Raw genomic sequence first — 11712 nt, 5'->3', positions numbered from 1 at the left:
GCTGGCAGACAGGCGGGAGAGCGAGGGGCGGTGGCCCGGAGCGCGGCCCCGGGAGCGTGAGGTGGCGCGGAGTCTCGCCTTCCTGGCACGCTGCCTCTCCAAAGGCTCCCGTATCTCCTCCCCCATCCCGCCCCGGTGACTCGGCCTCAGCTGACTCCGGCCGGGTAAAGTCTCCAGTGGACTCGGCAAATTACGTAGCGCGCACCACTCACCCGGCTCGTCTCGGAGCCCTGAAGTCAGCCCAAGTTTTGAGTCTAGCCATAAACGAGGTACTGAAAACCCGTCTGAGACGGAATTACTATCCCCCTTCTTTGCTGCTGCCTTTCCTTATCTTTTTTTCTGGATGTTAAGTGGTGGTCTGTAAAAGTACCCGAATGGAAAACGTACTTTTGTCAGTTTACTAAAAAGAGCCTCTTCACTTTGCATTTTAATCCGACTTGAGTCCTGTTGAAAAGTCAAGGTGTTTGGTTGCCTTTTGTTCCTTGGCTGGCGTAGGTTCTCCACTGGTTCAGGTGGTATGGGGGAGCTCTGTGCAGCAGGAGCTTTTTGATTTTTCTTTTTCTTTCTTTTTTTTTTCTTTCTTTTTTCCTTTTGTCTTATTTGGCTTGGTCACTGGAAAAGATCCAGTGACCGGAACTGGTGAGGTGGAATTAGAAGCCTACTGTATTAGCGGCAAGATTCATGTTCATTGCTAAAATGCCCTTAAGTCTGTTTCTGTATTAACTTTTTTTTTTTTTAATGGATATAGATGATTTGCCCGTGGTGGAAAATTTAATAGGCCGTCGAACGAAGAGTAAAGAGCTTCAGAGTGATTTTCTGATTACTGATTTTTCTCGCCTGTTTTTTTTTTTAATTTATGATTGGCCATGTCTTGTTTTTTTTTTTTAACATTGGAAAACTGAGATGGACAGGATGATCTTACTAAAAGAACGTAGATCTAAACGGTGTCCGATCCTGAAAGGAAACTGCTTCTAGAGTTTTTTCTTAGAAATGTCATTTTTTAATGTTTGAAAAATTATTTTGAATTGGGTGGAAGAAACTTTAGATGCCTTTAGCTAATAGTTGTTCAAACGTATTTAAAGTGCTGTGTGCCAAGGAATATGAATATATATCTATATCACATGTTTGTTAGATCAGTTAATATAATTGATCTATCAGACTTGTAAAGTTGCTTTTTGGTGTCCTAAGCTCAGTAATTGCAGTCATCTAGGAAATATGCCAGGTTTGAGCAGGACCTATTTTATCAACTAGATTTGACTGTGGGGCAGGGGGCATGGAAAATGGAGAACTGTTAAAAAAAACAAAAACAAAATACAAACGTTTTTATATGAGGATGTTTTGGAGTTCAGTTATTTTCAGAAGGGGATTAAAAGTAGTCTGGATACTAATCGTGATTTAAAAAAGAATCTGGAGCAGATTGATTTGAGGAACAGTTAATTTTGCAATAGAAAAAGCACACATTCTGATGACAAGTGTTAGCATTGAAAGTGTTCATTTAAGCATCGTGAGAATTCGTAACTGACAAAATAGTAAGGTTTGCTGACTCAGAGTATGTTGGTTGCTGAAGGGGATGGGGTCTGGTAGGAGGAAGCTTAGAAGTGCTGCTGCAAGTTTTGAGTTGGATGATGACTCATCCTGCCCACGACTGCTACGTGGCTATTTTTTTTCTTTTTTATACTCTTTTTTTTTTTCTTTTTTAAATGATAGGCTAAAATGTTTCTGCCTATATTATAATTCCCTCTTTCCTCTGAGGAGGAACAGCAATTTCTCTAAAAAAGTAATGGCTTCTTAAATTGCATTTAAAAAGGATAATGCATACCCTACAGGTGGAATTGTATAACATTTGTTGAGAGGAAAGGTAAAATCAGTCACTGATCAGTTGCGGAAATTAAATGTTTGTTAGTAGTAGTTATTTGACTACTAGTAAAAGAGATTTGTTACAGGTTATTTATAAAGGACAGATAGTACTTTAGGTTTTAGTAGAAATTGAGCTTATGTTTTCATTAATTGTGTTAAAGTTATCTATAAAATCTAGAAAATTGGTTTAAATAAATGTTGGAAAAGTGTCAACACAGTTACTGTTTAATCAGATATATCTTCTGAACATGAACATTTCACTCTGTTGAAATTATTAAAACATGATTATACATACTGCTTTCTTATCTATATGAATTTTCTCCTTTAATAAAAACAAATTGATGCCAGGTTTGGTTGCACATGCCTGTAATACCAATGATGGGGGAGGCTGAGGCAGGATGATCACAAGTTCAAGGCAGCCCCAGCAACTTAGCAAGGCCCTTAACAATTTAGTGAGAACCTGTCTCAGAATTAAAAAGTACTGGAGATGTAGCTCAGTGGTTATGCGCACTGGGTTCAATCCCTGTTGTCAGTCAATCTTGAAATAGGTGGTAGTGTTATAGGCACTGGTTTTAATTTTTTTTTTTTTAAGATAAACTGATTATACAGTTCCAACTTTAGGACTTAAATTGAAACTTGGTAATAAGATATATTGATTTTTAAAACAGCCAACATTTAGCAAATTGGCTTAAAAATAAGATTGAAGGAAAAATGAAAGGATTGAGCATGGCAGTTTTGAAAGTGAGAAGAAAAAACTCCTGACCCCCACCTCTTAACTTTTCTGTGTATACTGTTTATTTTTTCAGAGTGATTTATTTGAGGAGTTTTGTGAACAAAGTGTATTATATATTTGAATTAAGTCCTTGGAGACATTTTGAAATTTTATTACATGCTTTATACAAAGGAATTTTAATAAACTTCAATTCACACTTTAAAAATATCTCCTACTAAAGGAAACAAAAATACAAATACATGAGTACTGAGAATTTTCAGAGCATCACATTACTTAGAAGATTTAGAAATTGAACATATGTTTTACAGTGTTTGGTTTGGAATATAGATTATTAGTTATGCACAGTTCAGAATTTTTTTCTTTTTTTTGTTTTAATTAGTTATACGTGACAGTAGAATGCACTTATATACTTTGATGTATCATACATAGATGGGATATAATTTCTCATTTTTGTGAGTATACATATTGTAAAATCACATTGGTCACAGTTCAGAATTTAAGAACAAACTAGATATCTTAGCCTATCTTCTTCCTCGTGTATTGCTTTATGAAATGGTTAGCCTTCTCACTACTGCTGTCCAGTTCCTTGTTTGTATTGCCCATTTGAATCTTGTGTTACTTTAGGGCCCCTGTTAAAGTAGAAAGAAAATATCTCAAAAACAAAATCTCCCTTAGCCTGTTTTGTGACTCATGACATCACACTGTAGACTGCCTATAGAATGGGCATTTTTATTACTCAGTATTCTGAGACTTTACAAAAACAGTAGTAATGTTAGTGTAGCCAATGACTTTTTCCAGGGAGTTGCTTTTATGTGGAGTTGATACTTACCAAGGTAACAATGCTATGGACTGAATCCAACATTCTTTTTTTTTCCTTCCTTAAATTGCATGTTTAGGAAATATAGTATGCCCCTCTGATTGTTTGTAGTTGACTGTGTGTGTTTTTTTTTTTTTGGTGCTGAGGATTGAACCCAGGGCCTTGTGCATGTGAGGCAAGCACTCTACCAACTGAGCTATATGCCCAGCCTCCTTGACTGTTGTTTTTTTAAAGAATTGTGTCTCTCTTTGTTGCTCTGGCAGGCTCTAACCAGCTGGCCTCAAGTGGTCCTCCTACCTCAGCCTTTCTAGTAGTGATAACATTTTTTTGTTGTTATTGTTTTGGTGCTGGAGATTTAACCCCAGCCTTTTAGGACAGGGTGTCACAAAATTTCTTAGGGCGTTGCCAAGTTGCTGAGGCTAGTCTTGAACTTGATCTTCCTGTCTCAGCCTCCCAAGCTGCTGGGATTACAGGTGTGTTCTAAAAGCATCAACTTTCAGATAGATATGCCTGCCTTTAAAAAAATTTTTTCCACCCCCTCCCCCCACCCAGGGCTTCACACATGCTAGGCAGTCACAATACACTGAGCTATATAACCCTAATGGTTTAAAAAAATTTTTGAGATAGGATCTTGCTAAGTTACCCAGGCACTACTAGTTGTGTCAGCCTTCTATATCCATTTTTTAAAAAGTTGTATAGAGATTGAATCTTTATATAGCAAATAACATTTTCCTGTTGATTTTCATCTAAATGTAGTTTTTTTTTCTTTTTTAAACAAACAAACAAAATGTTAGAATCCCACCTTTGACTTCAGGGAAGACCTCTCTGCTTCTGCGGAGAATGAAAATTTATGTGCATTTAATTCTGTACAGTGCTATAACTATAAAGTGTTAGTGTTTGAGAAGGGTCATAGATGTTATTTTACTCCAGATACATCATTTGACAGTTAAGGAAACTGAATCCCAGAGAGATCCAAGACTTTGGCACTAATGTGTAATTCCTGGACCAATAGTATTGTCATTACTGGGGCACTTGTTAGAGGCGAAGAATCTTGACTTTATCTCATATATAGAAACTACATTTTAACAAGACTTTCCAGTGATTCAAATGCATATTCAGTTCAAAAAGCATTGCTAGGAGCTCAGGCTCAGGCTCAGGCTCAATGGTAGAGGCTTACCTAGCAAGTGTGAAGCACTGGATTGGATCCTTAGCATCAAATAAAGTCAAATAAAATAAAGTCATGCCTAAAAAAAAAAAAAAGAAGCAGCAGAAGAAGAAGCATCACTAAGTGATGTCAGACATGAATTTTTCAACTGGTTAGTGACTGGTTTGGAAAACCCAGATCTTGTGATATGCTCTCTTTGGTGGCCCTTCCGAAAAAGAGTCAATGGAAAGTTGAGTAATTGCTGTCCAATAGAAGTTTATGTGGTGGTGGAAAGTTCTATTCTGTGCTGTCCAGTGAGACAGTCATTAGCCATGTGTGTCTGTTGAGTATTTAACAAGTGACTGGTGTGCCTGAGGAATTTAATTTTTAATTGAAATTTAATTAATATATATTTATTATTTTTGGTACCAGGGATTGAACCCAGGGGCACTTTTCCACTGAGCCACATCCCCAGTCCCTTTTTATATTTTATATAGAGACAGTCTCTCTCTGAGTTGCTTAGGCCCTCAGCCTCTGGAGCCTCTGGAATTACAGGTGTGGGCCACCATGCCTGGCTAATTAATATATATTTAAATAGCTGTCTGTGGTTAGTGGCTGTCTTAACGGACAATTCAGATCTAGATGATCTTTGCCCACACCAAATTTGAAATTGTCTAAGTTGTAATTTAATAACTAATTGAAATCAGTTTAATAATTTTCCCGTCTTAATGTACAAATTGAGAGAGATGTAGGTTTTTTACTTTTTAAAATATGCCTGAATTCCAGCAACTCAGGAGGCTGAGGCAGGAGGATTTTGGGTTCAGAGTTAGCCTCGCAACTTAGTGAGATGCTAAGCAACTTAGCAGATCCTGTCTCTAAATAAAATACAAAAAAGGGCTGGAGATGTGGCTCAGTGGTTAAGTGCCCCTGAGTTCAATCCCAAGTACCAAAAAAAGAAAAAAGAAAAAAAAAAAGCCTGGATATTATTTTAGACTTTTTTATTTTATTTTATTTTTTATTTCTGTGGTTCTGGGATTGAAACCAGGAGTGCTCTATCACTGGTCTGCATTCCCAGCACTTTTTATTTTTTACTTTGAGTCAGGATCTTGCTCAGTTGCCCAGCAGACCTGGAACTTTTGATCCTCCTGCTTCAACCACCTCTTCTTGGGATTACAGATGTGCTGTTCACATCCTGGATATTATTTTAAATCTATTGTAAAGCAATATCAATGTCCTAATTGATACTCCTCTTCAATAAAGTAGTTAAGTTGTAAGAATGCACATTTCCTCCTGTTTGCCCAATAAAGTTATTTTCATTGGATTAAAAATTAAACAGTAACTTTTAAGTGAGCTTTCCTTACTTGTGGGTAGTAGCACTGATAGTTTTGGTCTCTGACCTAGTATTTCCAGGCTTGTTAGCATTTGTTGATAACTGTCAGACTAATCTGCCATTTTTTTAAAAGTTATTTCCAGGTACAGAAATGGAGTGGTTCTTAACCTCCCACCTCATACAGTGGGAAGATTGTGACTCTATAGTCAGACTGGCATATGTCCAAATCCTGGCATTTACTGTATATGTGACTCATGAGTTGCTTCATTTCTTGAAGCATCAGTGCTGTTGTTTGTAAAATGAGACTTATGAGGTTTTGGTTAGGAGTAACAAGAAATAGCGCATCACTTAGAAAATGCCTGGCGTCTAATAGATTCTTGATAAAATATATTTTATCTTCCCTTCTTCTCCCGCTTGGCTTTTCTGTAACTTGAAAATCTTAGTCTTGAGTTTAAGATTCTGTATGGTTTAGATGTGAGGTGTACCCTAGAAGCTCATGTGTGAGACAGTGCAAGAAAGTTTAGAGGTAAAATGATTGAGTTTTGAGAGCCTTAACATAATTAGTGTGTTAATCCACTGATAGGGATTAACTTTAGGCAGAATAGGATGTGACTGGAAGAGGTGGGTTGTTTTTCAATGGTGAGGCTTCTTTGCTTTCTGGTTGTCCTGTTTTGAATCCTTTTCTCCACCACACCTTTTATGGTGTTTTGCTTACCTTGGGCCTAGAGAAGTAGAGTCGGCTATGAACTGAGACCTCTGAATCTGTGAGTGACACACTTTTCTTTCTGAAATTGTTCTTGTTAGGTCTTTTGGTCAGAGCAGCAAAAAAGTTAATTAAAACAGATTTTAACCATGCTTAATCCACCTTTTGATTTTAAGTCTTGTTGGTTACTGTAATTTTATGTCTTGCTTTGTTCTTGTTGTATTCCTTATAGATTTCTCTATAAATGTGGATTCCTTCCCTTGAATTCTTTTTTAGAGAGAGAGAAGAGAGAGAGAGAGAGGATTTTTTAATATTTATTCTTCAGTTTTCGGTGGGCACACATCTTTATTTTGTGTGGTGCTGAGGATCAAACCCAGCGCCCTGCGCATGTCAGGCGAGCGCCTTACCGCTTGAGCCACATCCCCAGCCCCTCCCTTGAATTCTTAAGGACTGCTTTCTTGCCTGCATCATGAGTTTTCCCCTTTGTGTTGGATCATTTTCATTATTATGCAAATATGTTCTAGAGTGATATTGTTCAATATGGCAGCCACTGGCTACATGTAGGTATTTTAATGAAAAAAATTTTTTTGTATGTGTGCTGGGGATTGAACCCAGAGCCCTACACATGATAAGCATGTACTTTACAAACTGAGCTACCTCCTTTAGGCAAAACTTAAAAAAAAAAAAAAAAAAGAAACAACTCCTCTTTTTAGCTATTCAATAGCCATATGTGGCTAATGGCTACCCTCTTGAGCAGCAGAGGTATAAAACATCTCTATATTCATAGAAAGTACTATTGGATAGAGCAGCTCTAGTGAGGCTTCCTTCTTTATAATTTCTCCCTCATTCTATATAATTTTGTAGCTACAGCCTCATTTTTTATTTTCTTCCAAGCAAAAAAATTTTTTTTTTTTTTTTTTGGTTGTGCTAGGAATTAGACATAGGGCTTCACACATGCTAGGCAAGGGCTCTACCTCTGAGTCACATCCCCAAGCAGATTTTCAAGAGTTGTACTTATGTGCTTCCTCCACTTCCCTTTGCTCTTCAGTCTACTCCGGACTGGCTTCCATCATCACATCTCTGAAATTGCTCTAATCAAGATTACCAGAGGGTTAGTTACCAAATTTATCTGTAGTATCTTGTAGCAGCATTCAATGTAGCTGACCACTGTTTTCTGCCTATTTACCTGTTTCTCTTAGCTTACAAGACGTGTTCTTATTTTCTTCCTAGCTCACACCTTATTTATTTATTTATTTATTTTTAAAATTTTGTTTTTATTAGTTACGCATGACAGTTCAATGATCTTGACCTTTTTATATTTTTGACAGGCTTCTCAGTTCTGACCTGCTTCTAAGTTTTAGCATAGGTTCTAGATTCCTTTCCCCTCTTCTTTCTGAATTCTTCCCCTTGGTGGTCTCATTTAACTCATTGCTTTAAATACCACCCACATGTGGATAATCCCCAAATTTATGTTTCTTGTCTGAGCTCTATAGACACATTATCCAGCTGACTGCTTGACATTATCACTTAGTTTACCTAAGTAAGCGGTTATCTAAATGGATCTAACCTGTTCACAGTAGTAGTCTGCCCATATTGTTCTTTTCTTCCAGTCTTCCCCATATCAGTAAATAGAATCTTGGTGTTATCCTTGATCTCTGTCTTTCCCTTGTCCATCATCGTGTTCTCTAGGTTTCTAAAATATCATTTGAATCTGTTTGTATTCAGTGATCTATTTTATATCTGCATTTCTACCACCTTGATCTCAGCCATTATCATGTCAAAGTAGCCTTTAATTTATTTTTATGTTTTATTTCTACCTTCATCTATCCATTTCTAGTAGCATCTTTTAAAATACAGTCATGTTAATTGCCTGCTTAAAATCCTTCAAATGCTTTTTTTTTTTTTTTGCTCTTACTTTTAAAATGCAGAGTCCTGCTTCATGCATTTCTTATTACCTATCCAGTCTCATTTCTGCCTCAGTTCCTTCTCCCCTTGTTCTGCATCTTGTGGCTACATTGGCATCTTTTCTTTTACTCCACTCTGCCAAGTTTTGTTTTGCCTTAGGTGGTTGTTTTAGTGTTCTCTGTTTGAAATGCTCTTTTCTGTCTCTTAGCAATGCTGGTACCTTCTTATCTTTCAGGTATTAGCTCTTCAAATGACCATTTTCCAAGTACCCAAGAATAGTACTTGGCCAAATCTGAAGTTAGGTTTTTTCCTGATTTATTTGTTTGTCATTCTTTCCTTACTAGAATGCAAACTCTGTGGAAGTGGAAGAACCTTACCTGTATTATTCCTCACTATATCATCGTACTGTCTGGCGCATGTTAAGTGCTCAATAAAATTTTGAGACTATAAAGTGTTTGCTTTCTTTAAACTTCTAAAGTGAAAGAAATATTAAAAATTGCATTGTATTCAGGGCTGGAGTTGTGTGGCTCAGAGGTAGAGCACTTGCCTGACATGTGTGAGGCCCTGGGTTCGATCCTCAGCACCACATATAAATAAATAAATTAAGTTAAAGATCCATTTGTAACTAAAAAATATTTTTAAAAAGTTGAATTGTGTACTGTCATGTGTAACTAATTAAAAAAATTAAAAAAACAAAACAAAAAAAGTTGAATTGTACTCAGTGTGATTTCGGAATGGGTCCTTTACCTCTGGATTACTGAGACAATTTTAGAAACTTAAATGGGATTTTAGTACTAGATGGTAGTATTCTAAACAGTATTAATTTCCTGATTTTGATGATTATATTTTGGTTATGCAGGAAGATCCTTGTCTTCAGGAAATACACTATATCAGAGTTGGGGAATAGAGGGATATGTCTACTATAGCTGTCACTAAGAAAGTTACATTGTCAATCGAGAGATCATGGAGATCATGGGTTTATTTACAACCTGGTTCAAATCCTGATTTTTGTGATTTTGAATGTATTATTTAAATTATTTGAGCTCCTAAGATTCATTTTGTGATGTTGTGGGAATTTAATATAAGGGTCTATGCTCAGCACAATGTTTCACATATAATACATTCTCAATAAAAGTTTGCTTACATTTAAAAAATTCAGATATTAAAAATTCTATTCTTGGGACTGAGGCTGTAGCTCAGTTGGCAGAGCATTTGCCTAGCACATGTGAGGCACTGAGTTTGATCCTTAGCACTGCATAAAAATAAACATTATAAAGGCATTCTGTCCATATATAACTACCAAAAAATTTTCTCATGTTCAATACTGCCTTCCTTTATAATAATCAAGCAAATAAGTTTTTCATTAATTAGTTGGTAGTATGGACAAATATTTACCAAATATGTTACTTAAATCCTAAAATTAGAACTCTTGGGCCATATTACATTATATAATTTTTAATATCTTAGAACTGCACTTTTCAGACAGAAAGCAGAGCCTCTAAAATTATTTCATTGAAATAGGTATATTTATCTTGATTAAAATGTGCCATGTGAGCTGGGAATGGTGGCACGTACCTGTAGTTCCAGCTACTTGGAATCTTGAGGTCATGGGACACCACAAGTTTGAGACCAGTGTAACAGAATAAGATCCTGTCTCAAAAAATAAATTAATTAAATAAAATAAGTCCCTCACGTGATTAATTTCCAGTTTCTTTAGAATTGTCAATAGTGAATTTGGTATTGAAATGTTATTATATTAATTTATATTTATCGATGTAAAACTACTTAAAAACAAAACCCCCACAAAGTAAATCATTATTTAACAATTATTTAATAATTAATGATTTATTTATTTTTTCCATTCATTACTCTATAGATAGACATTCTAATAAAGATGATGATCAAAAAGGTAGAGTGTTTAAAGATGACCCATGGTCAATAAAAGGTTACTAGAAGAGAATCTCGATATTTTTGCATGAAAGTTTTAGACACTGGTGAGATACTCTCTTTTTTCTGGTACAATTGTCACCAGCTTAGATTACAAATCTATATTGGATTTATTTACAGCATGAATAAGACTTAAATTTTTAAATCATTGAAATTTGGGAGCTGTTTGGGGGTTATCTAACCTATCCTGACTGCTGCAAAGTTTTCTATTAATTTTCATTTGGTTGGAATCCTCATGTCCAAAGGAGCTTGAAGAAACAATGCTCACATGTCCTCTTGTATTTGTTCCAGTTTCCTTAGTATTAATTAAATGAGAAATCTTAGAAATGAAGGCCCAAGCAGGAGGAAGATAGGAGAGAGAATGAAGATTTATTGTAATTATTTTAGAAGGAATCATATTTAATGTTTTGTGAACAGCAGTTTCCATTGATTTTCCTTCATTCTGGGCATACCACCATAAAAAGTGCCAGGGAACAAAACCACTGAAATTAAAAACTTGTTCTTTGCTTTTGTAGGTCATAGACTTTTAGAATTGGGAAGGTCTTTAGATATTCTTTGACTAGTTTATCTGGTATGTGAAATGTTGATATTTCAATATGGATAACTTATAGTAAATAACAACTGGAGATGAGCAACAACAAAAAATACTGCTGGGTATGGTAGTGCGGTGCTTATAGTTCCACCTACTTGGGAAGCTGAGATAAGAGGATCACGTGAACTAGGAGTTACAGCCCATCCTGTGCAACATAGTGAGACTCCATCTTTTTTTTTAAATTTTTAAAAAATTTTTTAGTTATAGATGGACACTTATTTGTATGTGGAGCCAGGGATCGAACCCAGGGCCTCATGTATGATAGGCAAGCGCTCTACCACAGAGACACAACCCAGTCCGAGAGACCCCATCTCTTGAAAGAAGGAAAAGATAAAGAAAGGAAAAAATATTATATATACATGTATACATATGTGTATGTATTTTATAATGGCTTTTTAATGGCCAAAGGCAAACAAAAGCCTATAATGTTAAGGTGTATTTAGGCTAGCATTCAGGTTTAAAAACAGAAATTCGTAGTAGAAGAGGGTTTTTAATATTTTATTGGTGCATTATAATTATATACAATAATGAGATTCATTATGGCATATTTGTACATGCACATAACAAGTGTTTTGTTTTATATTTTACTACTATTTATTTTTCAGTGCTAGGGGTGGAACCCAGGACCTCACTGCATATTTGGCAAGTGCTGTACCACAGAGCTACATCCCCAGCCCTAGTGTT

General features: G+C 36.0%; 1 protein-coding gene across 6 annotated transcripts in view; it reads left to right on the top strand.

Moving 5' to 3' along the window:
* Window positions 1–11712, top strand: part of Mapk6 (mitogen-activated protein kinase 6) — a 33903-nt gene that overhangs the window by 578 nt on the left and 21613 nt on the right. Inside the window, exon 1 of one of the 6 annotated variants that reach the window (XM_015480648.2) lies at window positions 32–269. The exons of the other annotated variants lie outside the window; for them this stretch is intronic. The gene's annotated coding sequence lies outside the window, so the exon portion shown is untranslated. Of the gene's footprint in view, window positions 1–31; window positions 270–11712 lie in introns of those variants that run through there. 6 annotated transcript variants of the gene reach the window in all.

This window comes from Marmota marmota, unplaced genomic scaffold (genome assembly GCF_001458135.2).
Source record: "Marmota marmota marmota unplaced genomic scaffold, marMar, whole genome shotgun sequence".
In the NCBI taxonomy this organism is placed as follows: Eukaryota; Metazoa; Chordata; class Mammalia; order Rodentia; family Sciuridae; genus Marmota; species Marmota marmota.
The sequence above is the reverse complement of the archived record's forward strand: the minus strand, read 5'-3'. Positions and strand labels throughout refer to the sequence as shown.